The following is a 25,599-nucleotide window of genomic DNA, read 5'->3' as shown; positions in this document are numbered from 1 at the left end:
ACCTCGTTGAGAGGTTTACTTACCTCGCCAGTGACATTCATGTTGTGATTGTAATTTTTCAAAAACTCTTTTGGGACCCTAACCAACAGGATGACATGGCGAACAGCGTCCTGAAGTGCAATCACTGTGTCTGTGGAAGACGGCTTATCCATTGCCAGGGCAACCACAGGTTCCCAGCGCTGCAGTAGCTGCCCGCAAAAGCAAATCTGAGCTGACGACCGCAGTCACGCTATAAACGCCATCACCGATGGGTGATGCAAGGAACATCATTATAAATGTAGGGAACAGTATTTCTTGGCCATTAACCTGGCCCTGACCCTGCCTGACTGCTGTGAATAAGAGAGGGGTAGTTCCCGCTACAATAAATGGCTGTGCTGTTTCTGTTTCAAGCTGGTTTTGCTAAAGTACTGTGACTCAGCCTCGTGTTTTGTGGTGCAAGAAAGGGACTTTCATGTCACACTATGAAGTCAGTAGATGGATTGGGAGAGCATGGGGGGTCATGAGGTCACTGGAAAGGGGAGTGTGGTACTCCTGATATCTATACAAAAGGACGAAGGTCCAAGCCTTTAGAGTCCTGGTTGACCCTGTCTTGCTATATGGTTGCGAAACATGGACACTATCCAGTGACCTGAGACGAAGACTGGACTTCTGTGGTACTCTGTCTCTTCAGAGATACTTGGGCACCATTGGTTTGACTTTGTGTTGTACGAGCAGTTGCTCACAGCATTCCAAATGAGGCAAATTACTTGCAGTGTGAGGAGGTGTCAGTTATGACACAATGGCCATGTGGGCAATCCGGCTCTCAGGTTCCTCATTGATGGAGACCCAAGCGGCTGGACCAGGCCAAGGGGATGCCTACGTAACACCTGGTTGTGGCAGATAGAGGGTAATTTCCGATGACAGGGCCGGCTGTCTACCTGAGGGTTACACAATTGGACCCCGAGCTGTTTCGTCGTTTTGGTGGGTGCGGCAACATGCTGTACCAATGCATGCACCCCAACCTGACCTGACCTTTATTTAACTAGCTGTATTAATGTGAACTTCACCAGGCTGGTGGTAAGGCTGTCCTCCTGGCAGTGCAAGCAATCTTTGCTTCCATTCGGGAGACTGGCATCATCCCAACTGACTGGAAAACGGGACTTGTCATCCCTATCTGGAAAGTGAAGGGTGATGGATTGTAGCAATTACAGGGGGATAACACTGCTCTCTGTGCTGGGAAAGGTCCTTGCTAGGGTCGTCCTCAATAGGATCCATGATCACTTGCTCACCTACCAGTGACCAGAGCAATCTGGTTTTATGCCTAAGAAGTCCACCATCGACTGCATCCTGGCACTGGGGGTTCTCATAATGTGCAAATGCGGGTATCAGCAGAGTTTCTTTGCAGCCTTTGCCGATTTTCACAAAACGTTCAACTCAGTTGATCGAGCTGCCCTGTGGGACATCCTGAGGGTTCGCAGGATCCCCTCAAGGTTGCTGGATATCATGGCTGGCCTGTACACTGGTACTGTGAGTGCTGTGCAGAGTAGAGGCAGGACTGTGTTTCTCCCAGTTGATTTTGAGGTTCATCAGGGGTGTGTTCTGCTCCTACTTTGTTCAAAGCTTGTATGGACTGAGTGTTGGGCAAGGTCATGGGGTCCAGCGGCTGTGTGGTATCTGTAGGAGAAGAAAGATTCACAGATCTTGGCTCTGCGGACGATGTTGTGATCTTCGTGGAGTCAATAGAGGCTTTGATTGGGGCGCTCGAGAGACTGAGCGAGGAGTCTGAGTGTCTGGGCTTGCAAGTGTCCTGATAATAAACATGAGTCAGGCCTTTAATGACCTTTTGGGCACAGCCATCAGCAGTGTGTCTGTCTGCGGACCAGCCCAAGGGGTCGCCCATGTAACACCTGGTTGTGGCAGATAGAGGGTCAATTCCAGAGGGTGGGACTGGACCGCGTGTCCTGGGGTGTTGCAACCAGGGATCCCGAGTTGTTTTGTCGTGTAGTGGATGTGGCAACACATTGTACCAGTGCATGCTCCCTAACTTGACTTGACTTGACTAAGATCTAAGTAATCAATGCAGACCTCAGCATTACCATTTGCAGTGCACCATGCAATGCTAATGTTTCTGTTATTTGTCATTTGGGAAAAGCAGTGCTAATATTTGTGATGCTCCATCAATTGGAATGATAAATGCAATGCTTATGTGTCTGTTATACGTCATTTGGTTTGGGATTTCTAAAAGCAGTGTTAATGTTTGTAATGTGCCATCTGTTAGAATGACAAATGTAATGCATATGTTTCTGTTATATGCCTTTTGGTGTGGGATTTTTACAAACAGTGTTAATGTTTAAGATGCACCTGTCCTGACTTAGCAGGAAGTTAACTCATTTATTGTGTTAAACTTTGAGATGTGCGGTGAAGGCAAGACATACACAAATAACACAAAGTGACCAAAACCCAGATGATTGGCAAAAATCACAGTCAAAATTCAGGCAAGACACAAAAATCAATCACAAAGATAAAGCAATAAAGGTTTAAAAGGATTTATCCACAAATCGAATAAAGTTCAGTGCAAATGCTGTCCTGTAATTCAGTCTGCTGATGAATTTGAGGTCACAAGCCCAGAGACCCCGACCCTAGAAATGTGGGTTGCCACCTGTTAGAATGACAGACACAGACACTTATTTTTTCATGTAGGTGGAATGTTGGCATCACTAAAGGCAAGATCAATAATGAATTGACTATGTTTACTCTTGTTGTTTAAATAAAAGCACTTTGCACAATTGCACCACCGCTGCTGTTAAATGCCCACATTGCCCTTTGGTTACGTCTATCAATGTTTCAGATTCAGGGTAGAGATGTGAGCTGCAGCCAACCCCGACATCACAAAGTCTGCCAGCACTTGGGGAGAACGTGCAGACTCCACACAGACAGTGACCAGATGCGGACTTTGATCCATGGATGTTGGATGCATGAGACTGCAGTGCTAAGCACCGAGTTACTGAAAGAGGGGGCATTTGCTTCTTCACGTGACTCACTCTACAAGTTATAGTAATTCCAGACTGTTTAGGAGCCCACAAATCACGTTTCATTAGCAGAATCGTCGGTATGGTCTGAGCTTCCACTGCTATGCTGATGACACACAACTTTATGTAAGCGTGGATGGAACTGCAACATCTTCACCTGTTGCACTGACTGACTGACTGCATTCAGGAAATCAATTATTGGATGACAGATAATTTTTTACAACTCAGTCCTAATAAAGCAGAAATCTTATTAGTTGGTACCAAATCTGTCCTCTTTATCCTTCGTGGGTTAAAAATTGACATCGATGGGATCCTGGTTGAACCCTCAGCATCAGTCGGTAATTTGGGTGCCATCTTTGATCAGCTTCTTACTTTTCAACCACACATTAGCTCAATAGTACAGGGGGCTTTTCTTCATCTTCACAACATTGCTCATCTGCATTCTTTCCTCAGTCATTCATGCTTTCATTACTACCCGTCTGGACGATTGCAATGCATTGTTTTATGGCCTCCTGACTAAATATATCAATAGATTACATCAGCAAAACGAACCCTCTGAAGAAAGAGACATTTTGCAAACATTGCTCGTCTGCATTCTTTCCTCAGTGTGAAGGATTCTGAAACACTCATTCATGCTTTCATCACTACCTGGCTGGATGATTGCAATGCATTGTTTTATGGCCTCCTGACTAGATAGATAGATAGATAGATAGATAGATAGATAGATAGATAGATATGAAAGGCACTATATAATAGATAGATAGATAGATATGAAAGGCACTATATAATAGATAGATAGATAGATAGATAGATAGAAGGCACTATATTTCACTACATATTAGATAGATAGATAGATAGATAGATAGATAGATAGATAGATAGATAGATAGATAGATAGATAGATAGATAGATAGATAGATAGATAGATAGATATTGTCACAAAAACGAGACATAAACAGATAAAGGTTTGGGGCAGCCAACCCGTATAATATGGTATTCCGGCTGCAAAAGTCGTTTTTATCAAATGATCAGCACTGAAGTGCATACAACTGAGTCCAGAACAAGACTGAGGAAAAAGGGAAAATGGTAGGCTTTTAAAGGGGAAGACAGGAAGTGAGGTCATAAGGATCGGGCCCATGTTCTTCACTCATTGGTTCGAGCCGGACGTGACATCACAGGGGCCGGAGCTGGTAAGGTCTACTTCCATTGGCTCGGTCCCGGAAGTGACATCAAGGGAGCCAGGTAGGATACCCCGGAAATGGCCAACAGGAAAGGGAGAAAAAAAGTCAGTGCACTCTGCCACATCCCGGCATGCCTCAGAATTGCTGTCACTCAAGCCCTTTAACTGCCTCCCATGCGCACGTGTGTGACAATAGATAGATAGATAAAAGGCACTATATAACAGACAGACAGACAGACAGATAGATAGATAGATAGATAGATAGATAGATAGATAGATAGATAGATAGATAGATAGATAGATAGATAGATAGATAGATAGATAGATAGATAGATAGATAGATGGATGGATGGATGGATACTTTATTAATCCCAAGGAGAAATCCACATACTCCAGCAGTAGCATACTGATAAAGAACAATATTAAATTAAAGAGTGATAACAATGCAGGTATAACAGACAATAACTTTGTATGATGTTAACATTTACCCCAAGGGTGGAACTGCAGAGTCGCATAGTGTGTATATCAATATATCATAGTGTGTATATCAATATATCATAGTGTGTATATCAATAGATTACAGTATGTTCAGAATTCTGCTGCTCGTTTACTTACACACACTAAAAAATCTGCTCACCTCACTCCTGTCCTCTATGATTTGCATTGGTTACCGGTATCTTCAAGAATCAAATCTAAAATTATTCTTCTCACCTTTAAAGCCCTTCATGGTTTAGCCCCTCATTATCCTTACACTCCTGTCTGCGCATTAAGATCATCGGACGCTAACTTAATCGCTGTACCTAAACACAGGTTAGTGACTATGGGTGGCTTTCAACATGATGGCCCCTAAAATTTGGAATGCTCTTCAATCTCAGTCTTTGCGAGGAAAAATCTCTTCTTCATTTCAAACTCCTGTTAAAAACACATTGCTTATTCTTTTTCTTGTATCCGATTTCTACTGTTAATGTGTTTATTGAATTGTATCCTTGAGAGTATGAAAGGTGCTACATAAATAAAACTCATTATTATTATAGAATGCAATGCAAGATGGCAGTCACAAAACCGGGAGGCTACAATTCACACAAATTATTCGTGGATGTGGGGCTCAGCCTTTAAAAATCTGTATTCTGAAGAAAGAAATTATTCAGTATATGTTAAGGACCTGAAATTAAAAAAAAAAAATCTCATCCTTTCATAGTAATAATTTCATAGTTATGTGTCATTTATTTCACAATTACTTTACAGGATGTGTTTTCACGCATGACTACCAGGAGAAAGTTACATCAACAGTCAGAGAAGTGGCACAGCTGAAATCCTGCATATTTAAATATTATGCTTTGATTTACCTACAGTCTTGTTGGCTGGGAAGTTGCTTATGAATGGCACAGTGGTTAGCACTGGTGCAATGTAATTATTAGGATTTGGGTTCAGTCCCTTTGCAGCTTATAGTCTGTGGAGAGTTAGCATGTCTTGCCCTTACCCACATGACTTTGGTTGCTTAAGATGCTGCTAGCATACACACTTCATTAATGACTGGTTTTAAAGTCACCCAGTTTGATTTTTTCATGTCGGTGACAGTGACCAGTTATGCAATAGGGTCTGATGGAACAAGCCATTATATGCCATTTGGTATGGGAATCCTAAAAAATGTGATGAGCCATCTGTTGAAATGACAAATGTAATACATTTGTCTCTATTATATGTCATCTGGTATCGGAGTCCTAAGAAATAGCGTTAATATTTCTGATGTGCCATCTGTTGGAATGAGAATTTAAATGCATATGTCTCTATTATATGCCGTCTGGTATGGGATTAGTAAAAGCTGGGTTAATGTTAGAGATGTGCCATCTGTTGAAATAACAAATGCAATGCATACTTCTCTATTATATATCATCTGGTATTGGAGTCCTAAAAAAATGGTGTTAAAATTTCTGATGTGCCATCTGTTGAAATGACAAATGCAATGCATTTGTTTCTATTATATGTTATCTGGTATGGGGTTAGTAAAAGATGGGTTAATGTTTGAGATGTGCCATCTGTTGGAATGAGAAATGAAGTGCATATTGTAGCTGCGGGAGTGTAAGGCAGGATCAAGCACGGATGAAACACACGCTGAAAGAAATCTCTCAGTTCAAAAGTTTGTTTTAAAAGATTTAGTGAAAATTCAAAGCAAATAGTCCACATAAGAATAAATAAAAAAGGTTGTTACGTACTTTGTAGAATAAAAGGCAAAAAAATTAGCAAAAATGTATCTTCTCTAAATTTAGCATTTCTTGTCAAACTTTAGTTGCTTCTGTACTTAAAGATGCTTTACTTCTTCATTATGCTTTAAACATATGGTGCTGTACATTCAATAGAGCGCGTTGTCTTTCATGTAACTTGGCATGTAAGGCACAGTTTAAAACCGTGTGCCCTCCATGCCTTACACATGGCAAGGCAGGTCACTAACTGAGTATAATATATAGTCAGAGAGACTACAGTAGAAATAGTTAGAATATACCAGTTGTAAGAACCTTCCATAGACTATGCACTAATAATTAGCAAATGGCTCTTACACATATGTCTCTATTATATGTCATCTGGTATAGGATTAGTAAAAGCTGGGTTAAGGTTTGAGATGTACCATCTGTTGAAATGACAAATGCAATGCATATGTCTCTGTTATATGTTGTTTAGAGTGGGATTAGTAAAAACATTATTAATGTATGTAAATGTGCCATCTCTTGAAATGACAAATGCAGAGCATGGGTCTCTGTTATATGCCATTTAGTATGGGATTCCTAAAGGCAGTGTTAATGTTTGCGATTCACCATCAGTTGGAATGGCAAATAAAATACAATACAATTTATCTTTGTAAAGCCCAGAAGCCTTCTCACAAGAAGTGCCACAATGGGCTTTAATAGGCCCCCCAGCCTTAGCTCTCTAAGAAGACAAGGAAAAACTAAAAAAAAAAAATAATAAATCCTGTAGGGAAAAAAACAGAAGAAACCTCGGGAAAGGCAATTCGAAGACAGACCCCTTTCCAGGTAGGTTGGGCATGCAGTGGGTGTCAAAGAGAAGGGGATCAATACAATACAGTACAATACACAGAACAGAACACAAGTAATCCTCAATACAGTATAAAAATATTACAAGTACGGAGCAGAATTTAACAGTAGATGATATCGCATAATATGATTTGGATTTGTTCAGAATCCTGGAGATCTCAGCCATCAAGCTACCTCCCCCTATTGGCCACTCCACAGCTGAGTCAGCTCTGGGCAAGCCAATCCAATGAAAGGACCCCTCTCAGGGATGGAGGATATGAAATGAAATGCATATGTCTCTGTTATATACCACTTGGTATGGGGTTTCTAAGAGTGGTGTGCAGCAGGGGTCAGTGCTGGGGCTGCTTCTATTTTTAATATACAGTATATAAGTGATTTAGATAGTAATATAAGTCACAAGCTGGTTAAGTCTCTAGATGATACCAAGATAGGTGGATTGGCAGAAACCCTCAAATCCATTGAATCATCACAGCAGACAGGCTTGGGCAGATTTGAGGCAAATAAAAATTAAATGTCAGGAAATGTAAAAAGTTACACTTAGGACCTAAAAATGTGAGGTGTGAATACACAATGGGTGGTCTGAGACTTCAAAGTTCGCCATATGAGAAGGATTTAGAAGTCAAAGTGGACTCAACACTATCAACTACCAGACAGTGTTCAACACCAACAACATTTCTTTCTAGAGCACATTTTAATACAAATGATGGAGCTCCATGTGCTTTACAGGATGAAGAAAGAGAAAAAAGACAAAATAAATAAGAATTAAAATTAGGGAACACTAATTAACAAAGCGTAAAAGTAAGGTCCGATGGCCAGGGAGGACAGAAAAAATAAAACAAAAAAAACTCCAGACGGCTGGAGAAAAAGATAAAATCTGCAGGGGTTCAGAGGCCATGAGACCACCCAGACCCCTCTAGGCATTCTACCTAACATCGAAGACCTTAATCAGTCCTGATGGTATTCAAGGTTCTCATGGAAGAACTTGATGATGACGGTCATGTGCACTTCTGGCCTTTAATCCATCAATGTAGGGACATCACGGTGCTTTGATCGGGTTGTGGTGGCACAGAACACCACCACAGAAAACTGGAAAAAGAACAGAAGAGAAAGTAGGGGTTAGTATGGATTACTAAGCCACCATGAATGATAATGATAATTAAATGCATAAACAGAATATCAGGGTTTAACTAAAATGAAGCTCTGAGAAAGCCATGTTAAAGTAATGAGTTGTTAGCAGTTTTTTAAAGTATTAGTCTGGCTAATTTCTATCCGTCAGCTATTCCAGATTTTAGGTACATAACAGCAGAAAGCCGCCTCACCACTTCATTTAAGTTTAGCTCTTGGAATAATAAGCAGACATTCATTTGAAGATCTAAGGTTACGATTTGGAGTCCAACGCCATTAAGAAGGCTAGCAGAATGTCAGGTTATATAGCGCCCTGATGTGTGGATTACAAGTCACAGGAGGTTCTGCTCAAGCTTTATAACACACTGGTGAGGCCTCATCTGGAGTACTGGGAGCAGTTTGGGTCTCCAGGCTACAAAAAGGACATAACAGCACAAGAAAAGGTCTAGAGAAGAGCGACTAGGCTGATTCAGAGCTACAGGGGATGAGTTATGAGGAAAGATTAAAAGAGCTGAGCCTTTACAATTTAAACAAAAGAAGATGAAGAGAAGACCTGACTGACGTGGTTAAAATTATGAAGTGAATTAGTCCAGTGGATCGAGACGGTGACTTTAAAATGAGTTCATCAAGAACACAGGGACACAGTCGGACACTTAAGGGTAAACTTTGCACAAACATTAGGAAGTTTTTGTTCCCACAGAGCACTACAGACACTTGGAATACGTGACCAAGTATTGGGGTAGACAGAAGAACTTTAGGGACCTCCAGAACTTGACTTGATGTTATTTTGGAGAAGTCAGGTGGATGGTGAGCTTTGTTGGGCTGCATTTTGTCAAAATCTTTTCCTGTTCTACTGTTCCCCAACTTAGATTTTTTATTTACGTCCTTCAGTTTTGGATGAAGATGGTAGGCTTGGCTTAAGATCACATTTCTCCTTATGGTTGTGAAATGTTTTCTTGCTTTTTCCTGCACAGGCAGTAACAGAAATTGGATGGAGTATGTGTTGTGGTCCACAAGGAACCGAGTCTGAGACCCTTGAGTTAGCTGGTCGTCTCTTAGCTCTCGCTTCATTTCAATATTATTTAGCTGCTGGTTAACAAAAAAAAAAAAAGCAATTAGGGGTTGTGAATCAAATTAATTAGAATTAAGGCAAAGAAGTAGGTTCCATTAGCAGCCGTAATTGATTAATAATTAATAAAGTTTCTGGAAATAAAACCTATCAGCCTTCCGGGATCTGAGTATGACACACCTGCTAAGGCATCAGATGACAAAAATGAATGAGATGATTTATTAATTTCTATTTTATTAACACCTGGATTGCAATAAAGGTTTGTGGGGACTGAAGCCTATCCAGGCAGAATTGTTTAAAAGGCTGGAAACAAGCAGCATTGTACATCTTATTGAGAGCGGTATCCATTATTGAGGGTGGCATGGTGGCACAGGGTCCTCCCTGTGTGGAGTTTGCATGTTCTCCCCGTGTCTGTGTGAGTTTCCTCCCACAGTCCAAAGACATGCATTTTAGGTGAATTGGCGATCCTAAATTGTCCCGTGTGTGTGTCCTGCAGTGGGCTGGCACCCTGCCCGTGATTTGTTCCTGCCTTGTGCCCTATGCTGGCTGGGATTAGCTCCAGTGGACCCCTGTGTTAGGATATAGCGGGTTAGGTAATGACTGACTGACTATCCATTATTGGGTAAGTTGAGCCAAGCAGCGCAAGTCCCTAATTATATATCACTTTTTTTTCCATAGGTATATTAATTTTAAGGCTATCAGGAGACAATATCATGTCTCAAAAATCATTTTGTCTAATCTTAATATGTCACGTGCTTTGGTAAGCAATGAACGGTTTCGGGGACTGACAGACAAGCCTTATGTGACTTGAATCGGTGAAGTGCTCTCAGTAGCAACTTGAAATAAACGCGTCGCCTTGTTTCGGATCTAATCATTGAAATTTCAGCTGACATTTCAAATGGCGATGCCAGCCCCACAGTAATAACATGCAGTGTGGATAGGTGCTTATTCACCAACCTTTCAATTAGAATATGACCTCCATTATACAAGAGAAAAGTATAACATGTTTTAATGTATGTTATGCATTGTAAATGGAATTGAAGCCGGTTGTTGAACAGACTCGTGTCACTTCCCATGTGGCTTGTTAAGTGGCAGCTAAAACCTAAGAGCATTGCTGGCACACACACACACACTCAGTGCATGTCAGTCGGCAAATACCGTGGAGGGCTCTCTAAGAATTGCAACCCCCAAATCTTAGTACAATCACACTTTTCTTCATGAACGTGTGTCAAGTGGCCCAAACCCACCAGTCCGTTTGCTGCCCGCTTTGCGTATTTTTTACTCACCCTTTCCAAGGTTGTGCCTGCCTGGCTAAGCATCACATCAAGGTAGGCCTCAGCTCCTCACCACCTTCTGTTTGGATTAGTCAGATTTAAAAATGAATGCACATGTTTCTTATTACTCGTCCATTCCAGGGTTGCTTTTTGCCTTGTAGATGATACTACAACATTTGTGGAAGGAAGAAGGAGGAAGTGAAGAAGAGCTTTGAAAGATACAGGGTTGAAGATAAATAGGAAGAAGGCAGAATGGGTGAGGGTTAATGATGATCAGGATTCAGAAGTGAGCCTGCAAGGTGAGCCATTGAAAAGAGGGGAGAGGATTAAATATCTGGGATCAGGGGTAGACCGAGATGGAACATTAGATGCAAAGATAACACACAGTGGGCAGTGTGGTGGATCAGTTGGAAGAAGGTATCAGGAGTGTCATGTGAGTGAAGAATTAAGGTGAACGTTAAAAAAACAATGGCAAGACCAGCAACGACATATGTAGGTGGGACTTGGGCAAAAAAGGGAGCACAGCAGGAGGAGATACAGAAATGAGATTGTGGAGATAGGTATGTGGAGTTACAAAAAAGGACAGAATGAGAAATGAGACCATCAGAGGTACGACAAAGGTGGGTGAGACATCTGAGAAAGTAGAGAAAAGAATGTTGAGGTGGTATGGACCCCATGATGAGGAGAGACAATGAATATGTGGGCAAAAGAGTGATGGGATTGGAAGTCCAGGGAAAGAAAAAGCAAAGTGGATGTGGATGAATAACGTAAAAGAAGATCTGAAGGAAAAGGGCTTGATGATTAAGTTTGATCAGACACATTGATCTCACATAGAGGTGGGAAAAGAAGAAGAAGAGGAAGAAGAAGAAGAAGAAGATGGGTTGTTTTAATGTATGTTATGCATTGTAAATGGAATTGAAGCTGGTTGTTGAACAGACTCATGTCATTACCCAGGTGGCTTCTTAAGTGGCAGCTAAAACCTAAGAGCATTGCTGACACACACACACTCAGTGAACGTCAGTCGGCAAATACCGTGGAGGGCTCCTTAAGAATTGCAACCCCCCGACTTTAGTACAGTCATAGTTTTCTTTATGAGCATGCGACAAGCGTGTCAAACCCACTGCTCAGTTTGCTACCCACTATGCGTATTTTTATATTACTCACCCTGTCCAAGGTTGTGCCCGCCTGGTTAAGCATCACATCCAGCTAGGCCTCAGCCCTTCAGCACTTTCTGTTTGGTTTAATCACATCTGAAAATGAATGCACACGTTTTTTATTACTCACCCATTCCAGGGTTGCTTTGCTGATGCTACAACATTTATGGAAGAAGGAGGAAGTGGGGAGAATGGAGAAGAGCTTTGGAAGATAGAGGGTTGAAGATAAATAGGAAGAAGACAGAATGGGTGAGGGTTAATGATGATCAGGATTAAGAAGTGAGCCTGCAAGGGGAGCCATTGAAAAAAGGGGAAAATATTAAATATCTGGGATCAGGGGTAAACCAAGATGGAACATTAGATGGAGAGATAACACACAGTGGGCAGTGTGTGAGTGAAAAGTTAAGATGAAGGTTAAAAAGACAGTGGCTAGACCAGCAACGACATATGGAGAGGGGACAGGGGCAATAAAGGGAGCACAGCAGGAGGAGTAGAATAAATGAGATTGTGAGATGGATATGTGGAGCTACAAAAAAGGACAGGATAAGAAATGATACAATCAGGGGTACAACAAAAGTCGGACAGAAATCTAAGAAAGTACAGGAAAGTTGGTATTAGTCTGTGATGAGCAGACTATGGATATGTGGGCAAAAGAGTGATGGATGTATAAAGTACAAGAAGATCTGAAAGAAAAGGGTCTCACAGTTGAGGGGGTGCAGGACCGAGTTGAATGGAGAAGGTTGATCAGGCACATCCACCCCACATAGAGATGGGAAAAGAAGAAGAATATACTGTAGATATGGAGATAAATGAATCACTTGACTGGGTGTATTTTTGTACTATAACCCTGAGCTTCTGCTTTCCTCCACTTACCTCTCCTGTTTAGATAGTCACTGGGCTTTTTGGGTTACATGATGGGTTAAGGTTCTGAAATAATCAGCCTCGACACACACAAAAATGGTTTGGGGGCAGCAACCCATATATTATCCCTGGCTGCAAAAGGGTATATAACGTCACACTGTAGTGTATTGTTTGGAGTCCAAGATTGAAGTGACGTATACTGATGTTGTCCAGTCTTTTAAAGCAGGGAATGAGAAGGGATGTCTTCGAGGTCCTGAACTGCCTTCAGATCCTTAACAAGTTTTGGGCTGAGCCCTCACCTTTATTATGATCATCAACACCCTATGAGGCAAGATCTTGCATGGAGCTCCACAACGAGGGCGACTGATGGTCATTTTATATTTGTTCTCTTTCCGAATAATCGCATAAACAGTTGTCACCTTCTCACCAAGCTTCTTATCTCTCTATATAATCTTCATTTGGATCTTGATCTTTGTTTGTCCGCAAATGAATTAGAAGAAGAAGCACTAGATGGCAGTAGAGAGACAGCTAAAACATTGGCATTGCATTAAGAATCTCCTCCAGGCTTATACTACTGAAGACTGTAGTACGCCAGTCACACCTCAAAACACAGACGTTCAAACTAAACAAATTGTTGTGCTTTAAATTAACTAAAGAGATCTTCATTTAGATCTTGATCTTTGTCCGCAAATTCCATGCATGCGTAGACCACCTTCCAGTTTAGTATGTTGTTGTTACTCACGGATGTCAACAATGTGCCGGAATAACAAAAGGGGTGGTGGACAGTGTTACGCTGGTTAGCTCCTGAGGCCTGGTTAGAGAATGAGATTGCCAAAGATAAAAAGTACGTGCCTACGTAACATATGAATGAAAGAAAGACAGTGGGTAAAATGAATGACAACGTAACAGCACGTTCCGGTAATTATTATTGTTACGTTGTAGCAGGCGAGTGCTGCGCGTCTCACAGTTGTACCGTGGCTTGCTCACATGTCAGTGAAGTGATCTCTATTTATGCTTTAAAGAGCCTGGATACCTATGTGTCCCCCTTTTATAACCATTGCTCCGTGTATATTGCCTTACTCTTTGGATTGCCACAAAACAACCTGCGAGATTGGAGAAAGGTTGAGAAGACATCGTGAGAGGAAACGATAGCATTGTGAAAACGAGACGGACTGTGAACGGACAGAAGCAGAAATGCTCCTACACCACCACATAATTACGATTCGGACAGTGATTCTGAGTAGACCGTTCCTATCGAATCAATGTCCAAGGGTTTTCTTTTGTAATTTTGTTTCCCTTATAAAAAATCATAATGCTGTGCGACGAAGGGCCCAGTTCACGACTGGCAACCGCGTTTAAACAGGGAGCCCTTTGCAGACAACTTTAACACGCGCAACGTAGTTGGGCGCACATGGTTAGTTATTTTATATTTTTGTCAGTCTTATTACAACATTTCTAAAAAATAAATAATTTATTATGATCAAACAGTTACTCATTACTTGAGTAGTCTTTTCACCAAATACTTTTCTATTCTTACTTGAGTAATTTTTTGGATGACTACGTTTTACTTCTACTTGATTGATATTATTTTGAAGTAACGCTACTCTTACTTGAGTAGAATTTTTGGCTACTCTACCCACCTCTGCTTACAATTAACAAATCCTAAAACTGATACAGGAAATGTGTGTGGAGTGAGCGAGGTTTTGGGATCTGTTGATCCACGGATCACTGAAAATTATCTTGCGATTTACTTCCATTTTAAACAAAGGCAAATAATCATTGGATATGTGTAAGGAGCTGAGGAAATTTTGCAATAATGAAGGTGCTTTACATTTATATCAAACTCAGGGGAGACAGCGAGTGTGGGAGACGTAGTATTTGTTAAACAGTGGATTCAGAAAGTCTTCAGACCTCTTCATTTTCTGTTCACTTTATTGTATTGTAGATTTAATTTTTAATGGAGAAATGTGCCATTGTTGCCCATCAGCTTACACCAATAATGACAAAGTGAAAACATCAGGCGAGGTTTGCAAATTCATTAAAAATCAAACACCGAAATCACTCATTTGCTGAAGTTTTCAGCCCCTTTGCTGTGTCCCTCCAGATTGTGCTCAGGTGTGTCCCTTTTTGCTTTAATTCTCCTTGAGATGCGTCTACAACTTGATTGGAGTCCACCTGTGGTGAGGAGAACTTGATTGGCGTCGTTAAGAAATCACACGTGTATATAAGGGTCTACGATTCACAAAAGCTAAGTCATAAAATCCAAGGATCTCTCTGTGGTCCTCCATGGTGAAATTGCAGTGAGACAGAGACTAGGCCAAGGAGATAAGTGTTTGGTATAAAGGTCCTTGGTCAAGCAGGTGACCTGTGAAGTCCTCTGCTCAAATGGGAGAATCAGTCAGGACCACAGCTCTCTAGCAATCAGCCGGCTTAGAGTTTGCCAAATGACATTTAAAGGACCCTGAGAGCATTGAGGGAAAATACTTTTTGGTCTGCTGAGACAAAAATTGAACTCTTTGCGCAAAACTCTGTTCTGTCTGGTGAAGACCAATTACTGCTCATCACCTGCCTGATGCCATTCTAATGGTGAAGCACAGTGGTGGCAGCACAATGCTATGGGGGTGCATCTCAATGGCAGGGACAGGCAGACTGGTCAGAACTGAGGGAAGGAAGGAATGGTGCTGAATACAGAGAGAGATCCTACTTCAGAGTGCAGACCACCTCAGACTGGGGAGATGGCTCACCATTCAATACGACAATGACCTGAGCAGGCAAGAGTAGTGCAGTTTCAGGACAAATCTCTTAATGTGCTGACTTGAACCCCATAGAACAAGTGTGCAGACCTGAAGATGGCAGTTTACACTTTCCACCAATTCTGCCAAAATACAGGTGTGTAAAGCTAGGAGAGGCTTACCCTCGAAGACTCAAAGCTGTAACTGGGCTTCTACCACATTCTCAATTAAGGGTCTAAATATTTCTATAAATTAGGGAGGTCGGGTTTTGAACTGTTTTAAACTAGGCAAAATTTTTTAGAAAACCTGTTTACACTTTCTCATTATGGGTTATTGGATGTAGAGTGATGGGATAAAGTGCCAAATCTACAGTACCAGAAAATGAAGTATCTCTACCTATCTATTTATCCACCCATCCATCCATCCATTTTCCAACCCGCTGAATCCGAACACAGGGTCACAGGGGGTCTGCTGGAGCCAATCCCAGCCAACACAGGGCACAAGGCAGGAACCAATTGTGGGCAGGGTGCCAAACCCACTGCAGGACACACACAAACACATCCACACACCAAGCACACACTAGGGCCAATTTAGAATCGCCAGTCCACCTAACCTGCATGTCTTTGGACTGTGGGAGGAAACTGGAGTGCCCGGAGGAAACCCACGCAGACACGGGGAGAACATGCAAACTCCACGCAAGGAGGACCTGGGAAGCAAACCTGGGTCTCCTAACTGCAAGGCAGCACTGCTACCACCGTGCCACCCATCTATCTATCTATCTATCTATCTATCTATCTATCTATCATATAGTGCCTTTCACATATCTATCTATCTATCATATAGTGCCTTTCACATATCTATCTATCTATCTATCTATCTATCTATCTATCTATCTATCTATCTATCTATCTATCTATTATATAGTGCCTTTCATATCTATCTATCTATCTATCTATCTATCTATCTATCTATCTATCTATCTATCTATCATATAGTGACTTTCACATATCTATCTATCTATCTATCATATAGTGCCTTTCTCATATCTATCTATCTATCATATAGTGCCTTTCACATATCTATCTATCTATCTATCTATCTATCTATCTATCTATCTATCATATAGTGCCTTTCACATATCTATCTATCTATTATATAGTGCCTTTCATATCTATCTATCTATCTATCTATCTATCTATCTATCTTTTATATAGTGCCTTTCATGTCTATCTATCTATCTATCTATCTATCTATCTATCTATCTATCTATCTATCTATCTATCTATCTATCTATCACAGTATACAGTGCCTTTCTTCTAACTATCTCTCTGTTACTCTTATTAGCTATCTGTGTATCTCTTTTCTATGACTGCTGTGCCCCTATAAAATTAAAGAACTTGTCTTATAAAATGTGAAGATACATGGAGGGGATAGATAGTTGCAAATAATTTTAACAGTTTGCTACTTTAAACATAAAATGCATTATAATATGTTAAGTGTGATAACTATGTTAATGTTGTTACTTTGAGTGAAAAATTCATGAGTATTTTTTTTCTCTGACAGAATCAAAGAAGCTGCTACTTTTGGAGCTCTGGATTATACTTATGGCTGCACAATGTTAAAGAAAGTTGCAAATGAAGAGGACACCCATCTTCATGAAACGCTGAAAGTCCTGTACAGTACTCGGCAGCTGGGAAGGATCCTGGCCCTTGAGGTTAAAGGTCAGTAAGCATGTCACCTTTCTGTTTGATTTTGCATGGCAGGCAATATAGCAGTACAATAGGATCGAATGCCATCACTCAAATGCTGTGCTTCATAAGATGTGATGAGGAGACTGATAATTAGCAGTTGACAGTTAGTGACGTTAGCTCACAGTAGGTTTTGCAATTGTACAACAGTGACATTTTTATAGGGTTTTTATTTTTGGTGTAATGTATGAACTGTTGTTCTTTAAGGGGTACACCAGGCCCCTGGGTGTTCCTCTCAGATCTTCCAGCTTTTCTTAACCCTGTCAAGTATGTTAATCAGCCGTTGTGGCGCAGCATCAGAGACTTTGCCTCAGGCTCTAATGTCTGAGGTTCAGTCCCCATAAGGGGATGCAAAAGTGTGCACACCTGACCTGATCTCTTTGTATTATTTGGTAGGAACTGTATAATGTGTGTGTGTGTATATCAGGGGTCCTCAGTCACAGTCCTGGAGGGCTGCAGGTTTATGCTCCAACCCTCTTACTTAAGAAGAAGCACTTACTGCTCAAGTAACACTTCTGCTTCATTTTAGTTGTCTTGCTTATTAAGATTTTGAACCCTTATCACTTATTTTAGTCTTAAACAGCTCTATTCTTGGTTTTTAATTCTATTATATAGCGCCTTTCACATCTCTTTCTCTATCTATTATATAGTGCCTTTCACATCTCTCTCTTACTCCTCTATCTATTATATAGCGCCTTTCACATCTCTTTCTCTATCTATTATATAGCGCCTTTCACAGCTCTTTCTCTATCTATTATATAGTGCCTTTCATATCTCTCTTTCTCCTCTATCTATTATATAGCGCCTTTCACATCTCTTTCTCTATCTATTATATAGCGCCTTTCACATCTCTTTCTCTATCTATTATATAGCGCCTTTCACATCTCTTTTTCTATCTCTATTATAGTGTCTTTCACATCTCTTTCTCTCTATCAAAGTATATAGTCCCTTTCATTTCACTCTCTCTCTGTCAAAGTATATTATTCATTTAATTTCTCTGCCTCTCTATCTCTGTCTCTCTCTCTCTCTCTACTTCTCTGTCTATCTCTACCTCTCTCTTTCTCTTTCTCTAACACTCTCTGTTTAATAATTACATTTTAGTCAGGCTGTTAATTATGGAATAAGCAATGACACTGCAATAAGTGACACTGAATGTAATGGGTTGCCAAAACAAATTTGTCCTTACATTTCCAGTTTTCCCACCCAAGACCAGATCTTTGAATCCTGGATATTGGCCAAAAGCAGAGCCCTCAAGTCCCAAGCCAAGTCTGCTTTGAGCAATAACAGCAGTTAGCCTTCTGGAAATGTATTATCCCATCCATCTATTACTTGAAATCAATTTCACGTTTATAAAAGTTATGAAGCAGCTGTGGATAGAACATCAGGTCTGTGACAGAGCGCACGGACACACACAGCCACGCTCACTCCTTCTAAGCTGGTTTTCACTAATCTGCTCATTTTCTAGGCACTCTGCTCCCAGCGGTTATAAGAATTGACAGCATATTCTCTGCGCACAACACTCATACACCTGGCCCTACTGTGGCCTAGTGGGCTAATTTCCGTTCAGTCGTCCATTTGTTTCGTCACACGTTTTTTATTTTGCTCTGGGGAAGGCAGGGCCCTGTTCCACAAACAGGACTTGGCACCGTGCTGTGGGCTGTCACACTCGCTCAGATCAGTCAGTGTATTGTAGGTCCAGTTTCTCCACAGAAGTTCAACAGGGGTGAGTGCAGAACCTGTCAAAGCAGTATTATCACACAGCAAGGTTCAAGGTTGCTTTATTTAGTCCTGTTTCCACAAGAAAACATGAAATTTGCCTTCTCAGTTACATCAAATAACAGGACAGAAAGAAATTTAAATAAAACAAATCGAGACAAGGCAGGTTAAGGTAAGGCAGTTTGAGAGTGTGTATTTATACAAAATGGTTACAGGATACTACTTCTTCTTCTTTCAGCTGCTCCTGTTAGGGGTTGCCACGGCGGATCATCTTCTTCCATATCTTTCTGTCCTCTCCATCTTGCTCTGTCACACCCTTCACCTGCATGTCCTCTCTCACCACATCCATAAACCTTCTCTTAGGCCTTCCTCCTTTCCTCTTGCCTGGCAGCTCTATCCTTAACATCTTTCTCCCAATATACCCAGCATCTCTCCTCTGCACATGTCCAAACCAACACAATCTCGCCTCTCTGACTTTGTCTCCCAACAGTCCAACTTGAGCTGACCCTCTAATGTCCTCATTTCTAATCCTGTCCATCCTCGTCACACCCAATGCAAATCTTAACATCTTTAACTCTGCCACCTCCAGCTCTGTCACCTGCTTTTTGGTCAGTGCCACCGTCTCTAACCCATATAACATAGCTGGTCTCTCTACCGTCCTGTAGACCTTCCCTTTCATTCTTGCTGATATCCGTCTGTCACAAATCACTCCTGACACTCTTTTCCACCCATTCCACCCTGCCTGTACTCTCTTCTTCACTTCCCGTCCACAATCCCCATTACTCTGTACTGTTGATCCCAAGTATTTAAACTCATCCCCCTTCCCAAACTCAATCTTCTTCTTCTTTCAACTGCTCCCATTAGGGGTCGCCACAGTGGATCATCTTCTTCCATACAGTATATACTGCCTGCACTCTCTTCTTCAACTGTCTTCCACAATCCCCATTACTCTGTTCTGTTTAAAGTACAGTTCAACAAATTCTTTCCAATAAGTGTCTGAATTCATCTGCCACTGTGCCACTATGCATTGTGTTACCATGCCTCCCTCTAACGTGTCATTTATCTGATTCATCCAATTACAGCACACGACGTGAGACAGAACTCCGCCCCCGGATGGGGCAATGTGTTGTTTATCTAACTCGTCCAATCACAGCACACGACGTGAGACAGAACTCCGCCCCCGGATGGAGCCTCAGGCCATCACAGGGCACCCCCGGAAACACACACACACACTCCTAACATAACCTGCACACAGGCAGTGGCTGGGCTGGGATTTGAACCCAGGAATCTGGAGGTGCGATGCTGCAGCACAAACATCTGTGCCACCAACCCAGAAAAGGATGTTTAATCCATCCATCTGTCCATTATCCAACCCGCTATATCCTAACTACAGGGTCACGGGGGGTCTGCCAGTAAACAAACCCTGGGCAGGGCGCCAGCCTACCGGTGGGCACACACACACAATCACAAACAAAGCACACACTAGGGACAATTTAGAATCGTTAATGCACCTAATCTGCATGTCTTCGGGAGGAAACCCACCCAGACACGGGGAGAACATGCAAACTCCATGCAGGGAGGACCCGTGAAGAGAACCTGGGTCTCCTAACTGTGAGGCAGCAGAGCTACCCACTGTGCCGCCATGATGTTTCATTTCATTTCCTAAACATAACTAATTTTTTTTTCCCCTAAAGCTTTATTCTCATGGGAAAAAAATGAACAAAAAGTGTGACCTTTTAATAGTACGCTTTTCAACTAGGAGGCCTCAGCGGGTGCTCAAAGGTTCCTGAAATATTGTAGATAAAACTCAATAAATCAAAGATGGCAGAGCTTGCCTGACAATTTTGGTCAATTTAGCAAAGTTAAGGAGTCAATTAAAACGGAACAATTAAGTGTTCAAGAAATGTAAGGTTAACTTTTATTAAGTCTATGGTGAACCGGCAAGAACGTCAATCAATTTGAAATACTTCATTGCACATTGAACACACTCTGCAAACTCGCTGGCTGGCATCTGAAAGTGATGAGAGCTCTTTGCATTTCACTTCAGGTCTGCTTGAATTCCCAAATACAGTTAACATTTACCCATCCATCCATTGGATGGACCTGCTCACCGTGTACTGTCCTGGAAAATCAAACTTTTGGAGTGGGAAGCAATACCAGCCACACATCGACTTATACCAGTGTTTCTCAGCCTGTGGGGGGCACGAGATATCTACAAAGGGGGCGCGACAAAAAAAATGGAAATCAAAGTAGAAGCTATTTATTAAAACAAAGTCGTGAATTGCAACTGTTTATGGTAGAAAAATTACACCGAGTATGTCGGCTCTGTGGTATCCGTGTAAACGATCGCAAAATCATTCCGCACGTAGGAGACGTAATAATGTAAAATACCGGAAGTGTGGAGAAACTGTGAGGAAACAATGGAAGGCAAACACTAATCTTTAAAACTGTTGCACCCTTGGTAAACGGAGCGAGATACGCAATTGATTATTTGCTGTTTTATTTATTCTGTTTCTTTGTAAAATGTTAAAAAATGTAGGTTTATATTTTTTGTTTATAGTTTTCATGATGCTTGTGATGGTATAACAATGTTAATAAAGAATGTAAAGTTTGATACAGTCTGTGACTCTCTGCGTTAAATCAAGAGCTGCTTCAATAAGTGACATGTCACTTATCATTTCCACACTCATCTAGACACGTGTTTAGGCCCGTAAGCAAACATCACAATTCATACCTCTCTCTTACCATTATACGTAACTTCTGCAATCACTAATATGTCAGTTATGAGTATTTATAATATTTGTAATTACATTTTTAGTATTATTAAATCACCAGTAATGGCGTATTGAACGATAACATGCAGTGAATACACTTGACTTTCCTAGTTTTCCTCCTCTTTCTCTGTACGTTTATCATTTGATTGGTCAGAGGCTCTTCTCTTCTTTCGTCGGCATCTTTTCTCGTTAAAACTGTTTAAGTCAGTGTTTGTGTTACAGTTATTTAGTACATTTTCTTTCATTTTTTCACTTAAACTGGCACTTAAGTCTTCAATCTTCCTCAAGAAGAGGTGGGGGAGGTGACGGCGAAGGTGGTAGGTGAGAATGGCACCCGTATGCATGGGCCACATGGCTGCCCTGCTGATCGCTGCCGAGAGTCCATTCTACAATAAAATAAAATGATAATAAAATGAGGAATAACCTTGGAGATCAGTCATCACCCCGAAAGCGGATAGTAGGGGTCACATAGTATATTTGTACCAAATTTCAGGTCAATAGGTCAAACGGTTTGCGAGCTACAGGTGATTTAAAATCCTAGACAGACAAACAAACAGCCACGGTAGCGTATTATATAAGAAGATATATATACAGTCATATGAAAAAGTTTGGGAACCCCTCTCAGCCTGCATAATAACTGACTCTCCTTTCAACAAAAAAGATACCAGTGGTATGTCTTTCATTTCCTAGGAACATCTGAGCACTGCGGTGTTTTCTGAACAAAGATTTTTTGAGACGCAGTATTTAGTTGTATAAATTAAATCAAATGTGAAAAACTGGCTGTGCACAAATGTGGGTCCCCGTGTCATTTTGCTGATTTGAATGCCTGTCGCTGCTCAATGCTGATTACTTGCAACACCAAATTGGTTGGATGAATTCGTTAAGCCTTCATAGACTGGTGTGTCCAGTCATGAGTGGTAAAAGGTATTTAAGGTGGTCAATTGCAAGTTGTGCTTCCTTCCCTTTGACTCTCCTCTGAAGTGTGACAGACAGCATGAGATCCTCAAAGGAACTCTCAAAAGATCTGAAAACAAAGATTGTTGAGTCTCCTGGTTTAGGGGAAGGCAACAAAAAGCCATCTCAGAGGTTTAAACTGTCAGCTTCAACTGTAAGGAATGGAATCAAGAAATAGAAGGCCACAGGCACAGTTGCCGTTAAACCAACTCAGGTCTGGCAGGCCAAGAAAAATACAGGAGCGGTGTATATGCGCAGGATTGTGAGAATGGTTACAGACAACCCACAGATCACCTTCAAGACCTGAAAGAACATCTCGCTGCAGATGGTGTATCTGTACATTGTTGTACAATTCAGCGCAGTTTGTGCAAAGAACATCTGTATGGCAGGGTGATGAGAAAGAAGCCCTTTCTGCACTCACGCCACAAACAGAGTTGATTGTTGTATGCCAATGCTCATTTAGACAAGCCAGATTCATTTTGGAACAAAGTGCTTTGGACTGATGAGACACAAATTGAGTTATTTGATCAGAACAAAAAGCGCTTTGCATGGTAGAGGAAGAACACCACAGTCCAAGAAAAACACCTGCTACCTACTGTCAAATTTGGTGGAGGCTCCATCATGCTGTGGGGCTGTGTGGCTAGTTCAGGGACTGGGGCCCTTGTTAAAGTCGAGGGTCAGATGAATTCAACCCAATATCAACAAATTCTTCAGGATAATGTTTAAACATCAGTCACAAAGTTGAAGTTACACAGAGGTTGGATATTCCAAGAAGACAATGACCCAAAACACAGTTCGAAATCTACAAAGGCATTCATGCAGAGGGAGAAGTACAATGTTCTGGAATGGCCTTCACAGTCCTCTGACTTGAATATCATAGAAAATCTATGGGATGATTTGAAGCAGGCTGTCCATGCTCGGCAGACATCAAATTTATCTGAACTGGAGAGATTTTGTATGAAGAATGGTCAACAATACCTCCATCCAGAATCCAGACACTCATCAAAGGCTATAGGAGGACAGCGTCTAGAGGCTGTTAGATTTGCAAAAGGAGGTTCAACTAAGTATTGATGTCATATCTCAGTTGGGGTGCCCACATTTATGCACCTGTCTAATTTTGTTATGATGCATATTGCATATTTTCTGTTAATCCTATAAACTTAATGTCACTGCTGAAATACTACTGTCTCCATAAGGCATGTCAGATATTAAAAGGATGTTGCTACTTGAAAAGCTCAGCCAATGATAAACAAAAATCCAAAGAATTAAGAGGCGTTTCCAGACTATTTCATATGACCGTATATATAGTCTGCCTGGAGATTTGCGACTGGGATGAAGGTTCACCTTCCAGCAGCCAAATGAATGACCCTCAACATACAGGCTTAAAGGGAAACATTTCAATGTCTTGGAATGGCCGAGTCAAAGCCCAGACCTCAGTCCAGTGGAGATTCTGTGGCGTGACTTGAAGATGGCTGGACACCAACACAACCATGCCATCAAACTTGAAGGAGTTGGAGCAGCTTGGCCTTGAGGAGTGGGTGACGATCCCAGTGTGCTAAGCTAATAGAGACATTCACCAGGAGACTCGCCACTGGAATTGCAGGATAAAGTATTGCCTTTTTTGGATACCTATGCACACTCAGGATTTCTGTTTTTTGTCTTCATTTTTGTTTGTGTCACAATCAAAAAAAATGTTTGCTCCTTCAAAGTGGTAGGGCATATTGTGTCAATCAAATGGTGCTAATCCAAAAAAAAAAAAAAAATCCATTTTATTTCCAGGTTGTAAAGCGACAAAATAGGAGAAACTTTGAGGGGGTGAATACTTTTGCAAGGCACTATTAATAAATGAAGAAACACTTTAAAGGAGGTGCTGGTGTGTGCTTTGGTAACGTGGCAGACAGAACGTCTCCCAAGGCTCTTGTGGCAATCAGCCGATTGTTCGTTTAACTCTTTGAGGGCTGAATATTTTTTCCAAAAAAGAAAGTTTTCTGAAAAGCACACAAAGCAATGGCTTCACACATAAATCAACATAAAACACTTATGTTGACCCTATGTTTTGTGTTCCAGGAGCCCCTACAGTAGGCATATCCATCCATCCATCCATCCTCTTCCGCTTATCCGAGGTCGGGTCGCAGGGGCAGTAGCTTGAGCAGAGATGCCCAGACTTCCCTCTGCCCGGCCACTTCTTCTAGCTCTTCCGGGGGAATCCCAAGGCGTTCCCAGGCCAGCCGAGAGACATAGTCCCTCCAGCGTGTCCTGTGTCTTCCCAGGGCTTCCTCCCAGTTGGATGTGCCCAGAACACCTCAACAGGGAGGCGTGCAGGAGGCATCCTGATCAGATGCCCGAGCCACCTCATCTGACTCCTCTTTACTCTGAGCCCCTCCCGGATGACTGAGCTCCTCACCCTATCTTTAAGGGAAAGCCCAGACACCCTGCGGAGGAAACTCATTTCAGCCGCTTGTATTCGCGATCTCGTTCTTTCAGTCACTACCCATAGCTCATGACCATAGGTGAGGGTAGGAACGTAGATCGACTGGTAAATTGAGAGCTTTGCCTTACGGCTCAGCTCCTTTTTCACCACGACAGACTAATGCAGAACCTGCATCACTGAGTACACCGCACCGATCTGCCTGTCGATCTCATGCTCCATTCTTCCCTCACTCTTGAACAAGACCCTGAGATACTTGAACTCCTCCACTTGGGGCAGGATCTCGCTCCCAACCCTGAGAGGGCACTCCACCCTTTTCCGGCTGAGGACCATGGTCTCGGATTTGGAGGTGCTGATTCCCATCCCAGCTGCTTCACACTCAGCTGCAAACTGATCCAGAGAGAGCTAAAGTTGGCATATTCCCATACTTATTACATATGTGCTTGTCCCATCATTCATAAGCTGAAAGGCACTTTCTGGTAAAAAAAAAGTAGTCAAGTGGCTGCTAATCCGTGGGGTCCACCAGCAG

General features: G+C 41.8%; 1 protein-coding gene across 1 annotated transcript in view; it reads left to right on the top strand.

Moving 5' to 3' along the window:
* lrrc4ca (leucine rich repeat containing 4C, genome duplicate a) overlaps positions 1–25,599 on the top strand; it is a 2,071,324-nt gene that overhangs the window by 519,054 nt on the left and 1,526,671 nt on the right. The window contains exon 2 of the mRNA XM_039744122.1: positions 17,014–17,171. The gene's annotated coding sequence lies outside the window, so the exon portion shown is untranslated. The remainder of the gene's footprint in view (positions 1–17,013; positions 17,172–25,599) is intronic.

The sequence above is a fragment of the Polypterus senegalus genome, chromosome 1, assembly GCF_016835505.1.
Source record: "Polypterus senegalus isolate Bchr_013 chromosome 1, ASM1683550v1, whole genome shotgun sequence".
NCBI lineage: Eukaryota > Metazoa > Chordata > Cladistia > Polypteriformes > Polypteridae > Polypterus > Polypterus senegalus.
Note: the sequence above shows the minus strand (reverse complement) of the source record. Positions and strands in the feature narration are given on the sequence as shown.